The 14505-nt window shown below is 37.6% G+C and overlaps 1 long non-coding RNA gene across 1 annotated transcript; it reads right to left on the bottom strand.

The window, feature by feature from the left end:
* Positions 1 to 9869: 9869 nt before the first annotated feature.
* LOC149167972 (uncharacterized) lies at positions 9870 to 11986 on the bottom strand. The gene is made up of 2 exons (XR_016260588.1): positions 11678 to 11986; positions 9870 to 10557 (listed from the first exon to the last, which is right to left on the bottom strand). It is a non-coding gene; the product is annotated as an uncharacterized LOC149167972 (long non-coding RNA).
* Between the last annotated feature and the right edge of the window lie 2519 nt (positions 11987 to 14505).

Here is a 14505-nt window from a genome sequence, read left to right as displayed (position 1 = left end):
TCCTATTTTTTAGGGGCTAATTTCCTCAAGGATTGCACAATGAAATAGGATGAAATTTGAGGCCTATTTTAGCTGAGGTTTGGTCAAAGCAAGAGGTCGAAATCGTAGTGCAAGGTGTGATTCATGTGTGAAGAAGTAATTGTAATTGATCCATATTATCATTTAAATTAATTCAAAGTAGAAAAGGGGATTTTTCCAGTTGGGTTCCCTTGTAAAATCATTGTTTTCCTTGTTTTTTGATGGTTGCATGTTATTGCTTGTGTTTCTATCATGTGTTTTCCTTTCCGCAAAATAATAGAATAATTTTGTGTCTCTTGTTTTTAGTTTGAATTCTTTAACAATAGAAAATTTCTTGTCATTTATACATGGTATCATAGCTATTGAAAACTACATAGAAACCAACTTCCTTATCTTCTCTCAGAGAAATTTCGAATTGCAGAGTTTGTGGAGCAAATTTTCTTTAGTGAAGGAACATTGTCCTTCTATGATTAGGGCTTGAGCATGCATTGGAGGGAACTTCGAATTTCATATCTTGGAAAGACAAAATGGAAGTTGTGTTGGGTGAAAATGGAGTATTGTAGTACACACACACTGATATTCCAAAACTAACAACATCAAATGCACAACAACTGGCATAGTAGAAGAAATATACTACAAAATCCAGAAGGATTATCCTAAAGGGTGTCAAAGATCACGAGGTTTTGAGTTTGCATGGCAAGAAAATTGCTTATGCAATGTGGAAAATCCTCACATATTTATTTGAAAGTAGCAGTGATGCCATGAAACTGGCCTTGAAAGATAAGCTTAGGAATATTCGAATGCAGAAAAATGAAACCATTGTTCAATACCTATCCATATTTACTCAGGTCAGAGATGAACATGGAGGAGTAGGAGATATTTTTCCACCATCTAATATTGTGAGATTAATACTCCTTGGCCTTTTGAAGTCCTAGCATAACTACCATGATTCAATTAATGGAAGAGGCAAGCTGCTAAATTGGGAGAGACTTTAGTTTGATTTGGTAGGGAAGGAGATCAAAAGAAACACTAAAGATGGTGTCTCATCCATATCTAATGAGGAATAAGGTTGTGCTCTAGTTGGAAAAGGAAAAAAATCCAAAGGAAGGAAGGCCCAAGTCGAGGTAGAATCCAACTAGAACCATGGAAAGAAGACATACCTCAGTAAAATTAAATGCTTTCACTCCCATGAGTATGGACACTATAAAACCAAGTTCCCACACAAGAAATCCAGTAAGGAACCTATATCAAGTGTAGGAGGAGATGATCTTGCATCACAATTAGAGTTGGATTTCACCCTCATTGCTTTCATGGCAAGAACAATAAGAGGGAGTGATTAGTACCTGGACTCTGGTGCTTCCTATCATATCACAGGAAATAAGGAGTTCTTCAACAACCTAGTGGAGAAGGACCTACAATTACACATAAAGCTTGGATATGATGGAATGTATAGTACCAAAGGGATTGGAACTATCACCTTTAAGAGGGAGTTAGGCTCCCATATTCACTTGAATAATGTAATGTATGTTCCTGGTCTAAAGAAAAATCTAGTTTATGTAGTTGTACTTAAAGAAAGAGGATATGATGTGATGTTTAGTAGAGGGAAGGAATATATGAAGGATTTTGCTACTGAACAAGTAAAAAAAATGGTGTTCGACTTAAAACAATCTAGGGGTAGATTTCGCCATGCATACAACTATACCTTCAGGAGTGAGAGGGGGCGATGTAGAGCCTTAGTCCCAGAGGTGCAAAGATTTTGGCAGGGTGCATAGGAGAGAGGAAACAGTTGCAGTATACTATTCTCATGGATAATTAGCCTTGCTATAGGGGCCCACAGTATTTAGTAGTAGAAGGATCAGTGTCAGTTGATGTAATCATATCTTGAGCGACAATTGCAAGCTAGTAACAGTCAGAGACTCAGGAGACAATTGCAGATCAAAGACCGTTGATTCAATATATTGGATGTTTATTAGTTGCAGTAACAACACCAATAGTGAGAAGGATCTATGTTATAATACATTCCTACGGGAGCAGGATTGGGGTTGTGAAATACCCTTTTCTTGCTAAGAGGGAGTGTTGAAATTGTAGCAAGAAAAGGCTTCATTTGACTTGTGCCTTAGTCAAATGGAGAAATTCAATTTCCCACATCATTAGGATGACTTGGATTGCAGTTAGCAGGAGTGACATGGCTTTGTCTCCTAGTTAAATCAGTGAATTTGAATTTATAGGCTAGAAGTAGAGTTGTACATGGGTTGATTTCTAAAATATAGCAATCTAGTGGAGTTAAGGAAAGTAGAGCACAAGCAGTCCTTGAAAGAGTTCACTCAAATGCGTGTGGAACTTTATCGATAGCCTCCACAGCCAAACACGGGTATTATGTGATATTTTTAGATGATTTATCATGTAAGTGTTGGATTTTCTTCATGCAGAAGAAAGACCAGACATTCTCCAAATTTTGTGAATTTAAATCACTTGTTGAGAAAGACACTCGCAGGAAAGTGGAGGCTCTCAGGAACGATAACGGTGGTGAATATGCATCGAATGAGTTGAAGAAATTTTGTGCATCAGAAGAAATTCGATAGGAGTTAATAACACCCCATAACCCACAGCCGAATGGGGTGGCTGAGAGGAATAACAAAAGTATTATGGGAGTTGCACGGGCGATGTTGCGTGATTAGGGCCTACCATTCCACTTGTGGGATGAAGCATGCAACACAACTTTATATATGCAAAACAGGAGTTCTCATTAGATTCTTGGGATGGGTACACCAGAAGAAGCTTTTTTATGGAAGAAACCAAATGTGTCACACTTCAGGATTTTTGGTTCATCAGTTTACTTTCATGTTACCAAGGATGAAAGGAAAATCTAGAGCTAACCGCTGAGTTGGGAATATTTGTGGGGTACACTGATACACCTCAAAACTATCGGTGTACCTTCCATCTCATAGGATGACAATTGTTCGTAGAGATGTGAAGTTCAATGAAGAGAAGGCCATGAGATGTTCCCCTGAGAGGGAGCTTCGGTTACATGCATATGAGGAGATTTTGGCTCCAAAGGAAGAACCTCAGGATGATGTTGAGCAACCACAAGCAGAGGAGAAGAGAGTGGAAGCACCCACTCATGCAAAGACATCCAGAGATAGAAGGAAGTGCACCAAGGAAGCTATCAGATTATTGCATGATGCTAGAAATAATGTGGGAGCACCCAAATAACAACACAGGCAGAGGAGGTCACCAGATCGGTACACTGGGTACATGGCTCTGATAAGTGAACTAGTTGAGACAGAACTATCCTCATTTGAGGAAGTAGTGCAGAAGCTAGTGTGGATTGATTCCATGGTAGAGGAATATGATCCCATATTCAGAAACAATGTTTGGGACGCTGTCCCAAGACCAGATAATAAGTCAATGATAGGTTTTAGGTGGATCTACAAGGTGAAGCAAGGAGCGTATGGAAGCATCGAGAAACACAAGGCCATATTTGTGGCCAAGGGATTCTCTCAATTGGAGGGAATTGATTACGAGGAGACCTTGTCTCCAGTAGCAAGATACTCTTCGACTAAATCAATTCTATCACTTGTAGCACAAATGGGATGGAAGATACATCATATGTATGTGAAGAAAACATTCCTCAATGGAGTTATTGAGGAAGAGGTGTACGTTGAGCAACCAAAAGTATTTGAGACCTTCAATAGAGAGTTGTGTGTGTGTAGAATCAACCGAACACAATATGGATTGAAACAAGCACCACATGCTTGGTACACCAGGATCGACAACTATTTCACCAGGTTGGGCTTCACCAAAAGTGAAGCAGATGAAAACCTTTACCATATTATGGTTGAATGTAACTTATTGATTATAGTATTATATGTCGATGATTTAATTCTAACAGGTGATGAGAATTTGGTCAAATCTTTCAAAGAGGATCTTGCAAGAGAATTCGACATGAAGGACCTGGGGCTCATGCATTATTTTTCGATATGGAAGTATGGAAAGGGGATGGAGAACTATTTTTCTCTCACAACAAGTATGCCAACAAGATACTAAAGAAGTTCCACATGGAGAACAACGAACCCATGGAGACTCCTCTAGCAGCGAATTGGAGGAAGGAAGATGTTACTTCAAGTGAAGTAGTGGAGGCTACTATTTATAGGAAGCTTGTGAGTTCACTTAACATTTATTTGGTGAAAAAATGATGAGACATGTGTTATGCAGTTAACCAACTTAGTCAAGCAATGGTTAAGCCAGCCAAACTATATTGGAAGGAAGAGAAACATGTGTTGAGATACCTTAGAGGCACCACTCAGTTTGGTCTTTAGTACAGGAGGATAGAGGGAGTGAAGCTACAAGGCTTCATAGATGTAGGTTGGGCAAGTAGTCCACAAAATAGGAAGAGAACATTAGGAGGCATATTTAGTATCAATAGCAGTTCTTGGTACAACAGGGAGGAAATATCATTTTCTCTCAGTTCAGTGAAAGCAGAGTACATGGTTTTTATTCAAGTAGGTTGTGAAGTTATTTGTATGAGGAAAATTCTTGTTGGGTTATTTGGTCAGATGATGGATCCTACAGTGATTTATTATGACAACCATAGTTGTATCAAACTCTCTAAGAATCCAGTTTTTCATGATTGATCCAAGCATATTGACATCTGGTATCACCATCTACAAGATTGTTTGTGGAGGAGAATCATGTTGTTGGAGTACATTCCTATAGAGGAACATGATGCAGATATTTTGACAACGGCATTGTGAAGATGAAAATTAGAGTTCCATAGAGGCGGGATCGGGGTAAAAAATAATCCCTTTCTTGTTGAGAGGAAGTGTTTAAAATGGAAACAAGAAAATCTTGATTTAATGTTCCCTGTAATTAAATTAGGATAAAATTGTAATTCCACATCACAAGACAACAAGAATGAGTTAACTAAGTTAATTTCACTTAGTTGGCAGTTATTTTGAGTTGAGGGCATAACTTGAGCCATGTAGAGTGGTTCCTAAATTTTCTGAGCCTAGGTGGAATTTCATTTGAGTTGTAATAGTTTAATTCAGTTAAACTGAGTTAATGTCAGTTAAACTAGTTCCAACTGTTGGAGGAACTAGTAGGAGGTATAGCAGGGGGTGAAACTTCATGTGTTCAACCAATTAACTAATAAATCGGACATAATTAACTCGTGCATGCATGAAATTTGAGTTATCCAGTTGAGATTAGAGTTCAAGGGTGGTGTACTATTAGTTGTATAATTTTCCGAGTTGTACAAGTGGTGCATGCATACATAGAAGGACCTATAGGGATTGGCCAATTCAGGATGGGGATCTCACTAATTAATAGGGGGCTAATTCCTTGAGAAACATCGCAAGGAAATAGGAGCTTAGCAGGCAACATAATTGGCTAATTATTGACCAGAGTCAACTTGTGAGGCAATGAGATAGATTGTACTTGTGCAGAGATTGTTTAGGATGAACAAGCATTGTATTTTCTTCTCTATTTGTCTAATCTAATGCAATATATAGATAGGGAGGGGCTTTGAGCAGCAATATTTCCCCTTAGACAAATCTCTAAGAATATGTGATTGAATCTTATATCATGCTTTGTGATTTCTCGATTGTTTAATTTTTTCCGCTAATGAGTATAGTAGATTCAAGTCTTTTGTTTTAGCAAATTACATAAGCAGTTTGAATCTACAAGGAATTTCTACATTGTGCAATGTGTAGTGCTTGAGGTGCATACTCCTATGATTTCAAAGTTGAGGGTTGTAGTGGGATAGACATGGACTGACTGTCCACTAGAAATGCATATTATGCAGCAGGAGGCTCACTAGTTGAGGATATTGCATGGTGGCTTGAGGGAAGCAGCTGGAAGGTTAAGTCCTTTTCCTTATGGATGTTCACTACACTATGAAGGAAGGAGTACCTTTGCGTTGCTTGGTTTTATTTTGCAAGGGAATAGAGGATGCCCTTGTTGTCAACTAAAAGTGCTTCATGCACTATGAAAGGTAGAATTGGTCAAGACTTAGTGTAGTAAGTTGATACAAACAACAAGGGTTAGTGACCATGCTTTGAAGGTTCTCAATGTTCAATGATAGGAGCTAACCTGAGAAAAGACTCAGTGCACAAGTCTGGGAGGAAGAGATTTCATCATTCAGGCTTGTGAATAGGTAGTTCTCATCACTTGGTGAAGGATTAATTCTTTCATAAATTGCACCTGACAAGACGACCCTGAGAAGAGCTCCATAATGGCTAAGTGTGGGACCAGTAGAGTAAGAGAGAGAAAATCATTTGAATGCGACTCAAACATGGATCACACAGATGAATTCCATCCAAACAAGCTAGCAGAATGCACAAGACTAATAATCAACAATCACACCTTGAATTGATAGCAAAGCAACACTTATTTCTAAGTGTGACAGTTGAAACATAATAGTGCGACACTTAAGACACATGTTGCAACAAAAGTGTCAACTACAACCAAAAAGTGTGCTAAGTTGTAGGAATGTGTCTAGTGCATATTCTTATGATATATAGGACCATCTAATGCACAATAGTGTACTAGAGCTACTTATAGTGATGCGTGAAGGTGTGACACACACGAGTGGAAATACTTAAAAGAAACACTTGTGATAGTAAGAAAAAGTGAAAACAACATTTGCAAAAGCTAAAGAAAGTTAAAGTGACACATGTGAGAGCGAACATAAAGTGAAAACACCACTTGTTAATGTAAAAGAAAGAAAAAATGACAACTGCGAAATTGAAAACAACAGTTGTGAAAAGAAAGGTGTAGAAGCGACAATTTAGGAAACTCACTGGAATAGTAGCAAAATTACAACCAAAGTGAGAGGGACTATCAAATGATATTGCGCATTGACTGTTGGCATAGGTTGTGTAGTTTATTTTATTGAACATTTTGTAAAAATTGTTCCTCGATATTGTGCAAGCCTTACTTTTAGGAGTTGCATAGTTCCTATATTAGCTTTCATAGAAAGAAGTGCATTTATGAATTCATCACGAACTAAGAATGTATGAGCAAGTGAATTTGACACTTAAAATTATAGAAGAAGACTTAAGTTCTTAGTAAAACATCAACCAACCATGAAGAAACTATGATTCACACGGAACGATAGATTGTAAGATCCTTAGTATGCTTCAAAATTTAAGTGTAGGCAAAATTTAATAGGTTGTTTGTCGCAACGACAACAGGTTAGAATGTACCCAAAATTTTCTTCTTCTTTTTTTCTAGCTAGACAATGAACTTTGATACCACTTTGTAAAACTCCCTCCCACCCCCTTGTACTATCTTGGTCTAAAGGAGGTGTTACTTATGGATCTAAAACGAACTCCAAGAACTGTTATGAAACAAAATTTCACTTTTGCTAATGTCATCGAAGCTCAAAACCCATGGCACTATTTCATTATGCTCATTAATATATTTCTAATGATATAATTTTCATCTCAATCTAACTCCTTGATTGAAAGTTATTCTGAGTCTCTTGAAGTTTGAATAATCAATTGAGGCCACATCAACATTGAACTGCCATGTGGCCTCCACATGGCTCCTATATAACCCATGTGGAAACTCCACATCATCATAATACTACCACATGGCATCCATGTGCAACCCACATTACACTGCCACATCAACACAATACAAGTCCACATCATCGTGGATCCCTTGTGGCATCCACGTGGTCACTATTAAGACCTTACAATGCTTGCCACATCAACTCAGGTGTGGGACCCCACCAGGGCTCGTCCTTGTGTTTTGTGTCTTTTGCTAATTAGGAATGATTGAAAATGGTGATTTGAAGATGACTGCAAATGGATGGTGGTTTGAATATGACAACAAATTTTTGGGACCTAGCTCTAAGGCTTAATAGTTCCTACAACATTTCCAAATTGAGTTAGAAGTTGTTGTCTTTGTGTGATTGGAAGTTCTTTCAAATGTGGATTTGAATATGATCACAAATTGATGTTTAGCAGAAGTTGCAAGTCTTCTATTAAATGGCGATGTTAGGAAGACAACAAATAGAATCATGCTCATGGAATTGAATCTACTTACAACTCTAACTCATTAGTACATGCTTAATTGACAGGGCTTCAAATTTGGAATCCTAATTGTCAATCAATGGTATTATCCCCTCCCTCCTCCCCCCCACATCAGATACAAAGTGAGAGGATAAAAATATTTCCACAATGGTCACAAGGATAAATATAAAAAAATATGGTCCTCCATGAGGCTTACTGTGGAAAAATTCGGCTAGCGCAGTGAAAACCTCACTAGGCAAGAAAAAACCTTATGGAAAAAAGAGAAAGGGTTTCCACTATCACCTCAACAACCTTCTCCTACACTTTATTAGTGGTATTCAACCACAAGGGATGCTTCCCTAGATCACTTAAAGGATATTATAATTCCATGGCTCAGGGTGATGAATGAAAGGTATAAAATATTTGATAGAGTACAAGAAAGACCTAGAAAGGATTAGATGATGTATACTAGGGTTCAAATACTCTATGCCTAGGCAAAAAATAAGGCTGTTATAAGTTAGGGTTTGTTTGATATGAAATGATAAGGTGCACAATGTCATATGGCAACCAAGGAAAAGGCCTTCTAAAGATAATCAACAAGAAGGGCACAAAGTCCTTTCAACAGAGACTAGGGTTACATTAGGAAATTAATTTCTATGGATATTAGATATGCATAAATAGCAAAAGATGGATGATGTTAGTCCTAAATGAGGAATATTTACCATGGAATATGCTAAATTTTGATTTTATATGATTCATAGATGCAATTCCTAAATTATGAGCCACAAACATCCAACTAAAATTCACTTTTATGCATAAATATTCCCTAGAAGCCCTAGTGGCTAACCCTAGATATCTAGGAATGGGAGAAAGAAGATACAATGTAATAAAAATTATGGATGATCAACACACTAGTGATTAGTGCCTTAGCCTACTAGGTTTTAATGGAGTATTTCAAGGCTAAATTTCAAGGGAAATTCTTTGATGGAGTAATGGGAGATGACTAAGGTATCCACTTTTAAAACCCTAAATATTAAATATTATTCTTGTGAAGGGAGAAATTGAATATAGGGAATGCACATTCAAAGTTTCCTTATAAGCTTCAAGGAGAACAATTTTACATGTAATAATGTATCAATATTACAAAAATAATCAAGCATTTAGTTATGGCACAAATAGAAACCCTACTTTGTAAATTCATTATGAAAAATATTGATGATAAAGCATTAAACTTACAAAATCCTCCAAAGAAGCACATATTTCAAACCCAAAATAATGTCTCCATGGAAAAAATCGCATCCACAAAAAATTTCACCATAAAGATCACATCTTGTGCCGTAAAACCCTTAATTACAAGTTTAGTTTGAATGTTCCATAATAGAGATGTTACAAGGCATCCTCATAGCTCAAAAAAATAACAAAAGATGTTAAAATACCCACTCATATGGGAGAAAATCCTCCACCACCATGAATTCATCTTCCAAATAAGTTCTAAATGCCACAAGTGTTGGAAATACTGAGAGGGGGTGAATCAATATTTCCTATTAATTTTCACAGTTGGTTAATTTTTAAAGACAATTCAGAGCATCACCATAAAACATATCACATGAAGAGCAATACAAAAGAGATTTAGCTTTAACAAGTGTTGTATTATGTAGTGTACAATGTACATACAATACTTTCCAAGAGAACTTGGAAGGAAGTGAAATACTCCCAAGAGTTTTCCAGCAATCTGGAAGGAAGCAAAATGCTCCCTAAAGGTTGGGCTCCCATACCAGGGATAATGGCCCAAGTACAATCGCTGCTCACTGCTACAGCCACTGTCGCCTCTGCTGCTCACTGTTGCCCACTGATGTTGTTGCACACATACTGTTGCTGCCACTACTGCTCACTGATGTTGTTGCTGCACATATATTGTTGCTACCTCTGCTTCAACCCAGCCTCTCCTTCTGCTGCACCACTATTGTAACCTACTACCTCTGCTTCAACCCAACCTCTCCTTCTGCTGCACCACTGTTGTCACCTGCTACCTCTGCTGCTACTGATCCACTAATATCACCATTGCTACTAGCACTCTCAGTGCCTCTGCTGCTATTTTGACTGCCTCTATCTCTGTTGTCTCTTCTTCTGCACCTTCTTTTCCACTACAACTCTTAGTGATTCAATCTCAATGTCAATCATCAAATTACTGGTATGTCAAGGGTCACTATTATGTTCACTGTTAGAAGGCTTTTGCTAACGCTGTCAATATGCCTTTGTCTTTCACTGTCATAATGTTCTTGTCTCAATGTCACAAAGTTAGCTAGATAGCTCTCCATACATCAACCAAAACATCAAGACCTTCCCAATACTGTCATACTTATTTCAAAGGTCACCGACAAAGATGTTCCTTAATATGAAGCTTTTTGTCGTATTGTTGTTGGGCTGTCACTACCATGGTTGTTCTTTTATATGAAGCTTGAAGATAACTTGATGCAAGATGATAGGACTGCTGATATCCTTCTGTCTTTTGTCTCTTTACCTAGAAACATCAATTCACCTAGAAACATCAATTCCTGCAAATGATGTGTAGTGTATTGAAAAAACCTGAATGTAAGCATGTCTCAGTTGTTCAGAGAGGCAGTGATAAAAATGAAATCCATTTTAGAATTGAGCGAATTCATTTCAGGAAGCTACAAACTTCGGTCTAAATATAATCAATAAATTTCACCAACACGTATCGAGTGACTTTTCTCCACAGGTCTACAATCAATAGATAGATTCAGATAATCACTAAGAGATGCAATTCTGAACATTGAACACCATTAACTTTCACAGGTATGAACAAGTATTTCATGCCATAATCAATTTGAACTAGGGCCTTGTTTGGTTTTATAAGGCTCGATGAGAAAACACAAGCATTCAATAGGGAAACTCCAAAATTTGTCTTCCAGTTTGGAAGGGCTCAATACTTTGGGATGACGCTCAATTTTTTATTTATTAGAAGACCGATACCTATAGAGCAACATACGCCAAAATTTCATTTTGCATATTCAACAATCATTACAGAGTTTGAACTATAGAAAATTGTATTTCATGTGACTCAGAAGCCCGCATCTCAGATTACATCAAACAGAGGTAACGAAGTTGCAGGTGATATGTCATGTTTAAGAGGGACCGAACTTCACGACCATTTTTGTTGTTCTATAATGGTTCCGAAGGAATGTTGAAACAAATCCTTCAAGTGTATCAATCATATGCTGCACTTGAACTTTAAGAACATGACTAAAGATGAGAGAATATCGCAGAGAAAGTTCCAAACGAAACCCAAAGCGTGACCCACAAAAATACAAAAATCAATGCCAGAATCCTTCAAGATATCTGCCCTTCGTTTAATGTTCCACTGGCTCGGAATTTATTGCAGAGAAATTGAATTTCTCAAATCCGCAGAAAGACATTCATTTTTTCATTAAATAACTGCACTTTTTCCCAAATTCAGTGTCTATATCCATAGTTCGTAAATGTATCATCTTTGCTTCAAAATTCTAAAAATACTGAAAATATCAGAGCTTCTTGGAATGCCATGAACCCCAAAAACTACGAAAAACATGGGCAACCTTCCTGCCGCAAATGTTTAAAGAAAATATGACAGTCATACTAACTTGGCCGTAGAGAAAACTTCACTCATTCACACTTCCTTTGGCCACAGAGCACATGGAGGGAATCATCGATTTTTAAAAACTAAGCGAAACCCTTCTTCAACAGATTCTGAGACTTCGGCTTCTAGGAAGTTGATGTGCCCAATCCGCAGAGATATTATCATATTTTCCCCTCATGCCCTTGCCAGAAACAACCAAACCCAAAAATTATTAATAGCAGCCGCAGGTCTGAGATTTTCCTTCAAGAATGAGACATAGCGATAACAACAAATCGAACTTTCCACAGAAATTTCATTGCTTCAACTTTTATTTCATAAGACATAAGAAATTCGATGCCCTTTTCCGTTCATATCTTAGTTCATATAGATTTTGAAGAGCTTCTAGAGGGATCCACATAAAACTTAATTTTGGGACAAGTTAAATTGCTTTTGAATTTTTTATTTAGCCTAAGGTCGACTTAGCGTATGGTAAGGATTATATTAATTAACATGGGTCCCAAAGGTTACTTTTGAATTTGGACTATATAATTAAATTTAATGCATTAATATATCCTCCATATAAATAAATAATTATTTTTGGGATCTTAATTTCATCCCATGATTTTTGGCCAACTTTTATAAAAAAATTAACTTATGATATATGTTTCTTCTTATAATGCTCCACATATTTATTCTTGAGATAAATTTTCAATCATCATCCAATTTTTCCATATCATCATTATTTCCATTTCAGTTTCGCTTGGGGTTTTAGATCCTAAAATAGGGCTTTGACTTTGATTGGCCATAACTCACAAACTGTGAGGGCCCATGAAATGCTCAACATACCACCAGAAACAGCTTGACGAGAAATGGTGAGGGTACTTGAGGCAAGCACATTGATTTGTTTCTCCAAAAATGCCAACAAAAGATGAGTCTCTTCATCATCCAAGGAACTCAAACCCTAGGGCTAGGGTTTCATTTCTGCAACCTCTCATTTGCCTGATACATGCACCTGCTCTTGCTTTGACATCAATGACTTACTGCACACATATGCAATCATCCTGCAACTACTCTCGCTTTGACATCAATGACAACTTGTTCAACAATCTCCCCCTTTGTCATTGATGTCAACACACCAAGCATACAAGGTATGTTGCATCCTGCATCTCTCTCTCTCTCCCTGGACTCCTCCAAGTTTCTCTCCCCCTTTGACATCAATGGAAAAGGGTGATTGACACATCAAATGATATGGGTCCTCCTGACAACCTGCTCTCTGCATCATCTCTGCAAGCTCCCCCTGATAATATGCTTGATCCTGTGGACCTGTAATCTTTAACTATTCTTCTCCCCCTAAACCTGTTATGAGTTTTACATATCTGTCTTGCTATTCTATCCATGTTAATTGTCTGTCAATTGTAGACTTGTGCCACATACCTTTGCATAAACTACCCCCATCAACATGCTTTCTTGTTGCATAGGATCATGTGTTGATGTCCCCTCTGAACAATATGCTTCTACAAACTCCCCCTATCTATGTGCATCTATCAATCATGTGAGAGATCATGGGAATACATACCTTCTCTCCGAGACCTTGGTGGTCTTGTCTTCCTGCCTGGTGAAGGACCTACCTACATAATTCTAAGGGGTCCACGTCAAACCGTTTCTATAATCTCATGCAAAATGGCCAATGTTGTGACATAGTTAACATTCAACATTCCTTCCTTCCTACATCTGCGAGGTTTGCTTCAATCCACTTTTGCAATCTCGTGCAAAATGGCCAAGATTATGGCACAAATAACACTCTACATTTGATCTCAATAATGGAGTAAAAAGGTTGTAGTTTCCATTGTTATAGGTGTATGGGATTATGTCTTGTCTTCTAGAAAATATGCTCCAAGGTCTTTGATAAAACCCTTTGTCAATGCTCCTGCTATGTCCCCTGCAATCTCGAGCTCTATGTCCATAGTTTGAACATGTGTAACAATAACCATGAAATATCTCTGCATACCTGGGTGTATGGGGTGAAGATCTGTTGAAGCTGTCTCGTCCCTGAAAATGCTTTTGTTTCTCTCCATACCTGAATGCTCTATCTTGAGTTGGTGTCATGAATGCATCATCCTGATTTGAAGCATTGGTCTTCCAACTCTCTTTGTTGATTGATTTGTATAGGACCTTGACTTTGGGCTTCTCTTCATTCTTAGGATAGGACTTCTTGACAAGTGGTTGTTCTTCATTTTTGGGATAGGACTTCCTTACACAAGACTTCTTCTCTTCTTGTGGTTGTTCTTCATTATTTGGATGAGGCTTCTCTTCATGTGGTTGTTCTTCATCATTCAGATGAGGATTCTCTTCTTGTGGTTGTTCTTCATATTCTTTGACTTGTGGTTTCTCTTCATCATTAGAACATGAGGTCTCACCAATATATCCAAGACCTATCTTGATGAATGGAGATCTCTAGCAGTTGATAATGTTTTCCAACACCTGTGAACTTCTAAGTTTCTATTTCAATTTGTATACTTCAATTCTCAAGGCAACGTCTAAGTTTCTATTTCAGTTTGTATACTTCAATTCTCAAGGCAACGATTTCTTGTGCATGGTTTATACAATCTTCTTCCTTCTGCTTTATCTGACCTTTTAAGACATCCTCGATCCTTTTGGCTTCTTCAAGTTCCCTCTTCAAAGAGGTGATCTGTTTTTCTTTATTCTGCTTGTTCCATTTGTTTGAATTTTCTTTTTCCTTTTCCTTGAGCTGGTTTGTCAAGGTTCTTTCCCTATCATTTGCTTCTAGTAGTTTTCCTTTGAGATCCTCAACTTCCTTCTTGGCGTCATCAAGTTCCTTATCCTTTCCAAACA

Source organism: Pinus tabuliformis, chromosome 5_1 (assembly GCF_031772625.1).
Source record: "Pinus tabuliformis cultivar Carrire ecotype Pingquan chromosome 5_1, CPIR1, whole genome shotgun sequence".
Lineage (NCBI taxonomy): Eukaryota > Viridiplantae > Streptophyta > Pinopsida > Pinales > Pinaceae > Pinus > Pinus tabuliformis.
The sequence above is the reverse complement of the archived record's forward strand: the minus strand, read 5'-3'. Positions and strand labels throughout refer to the sequence as shown.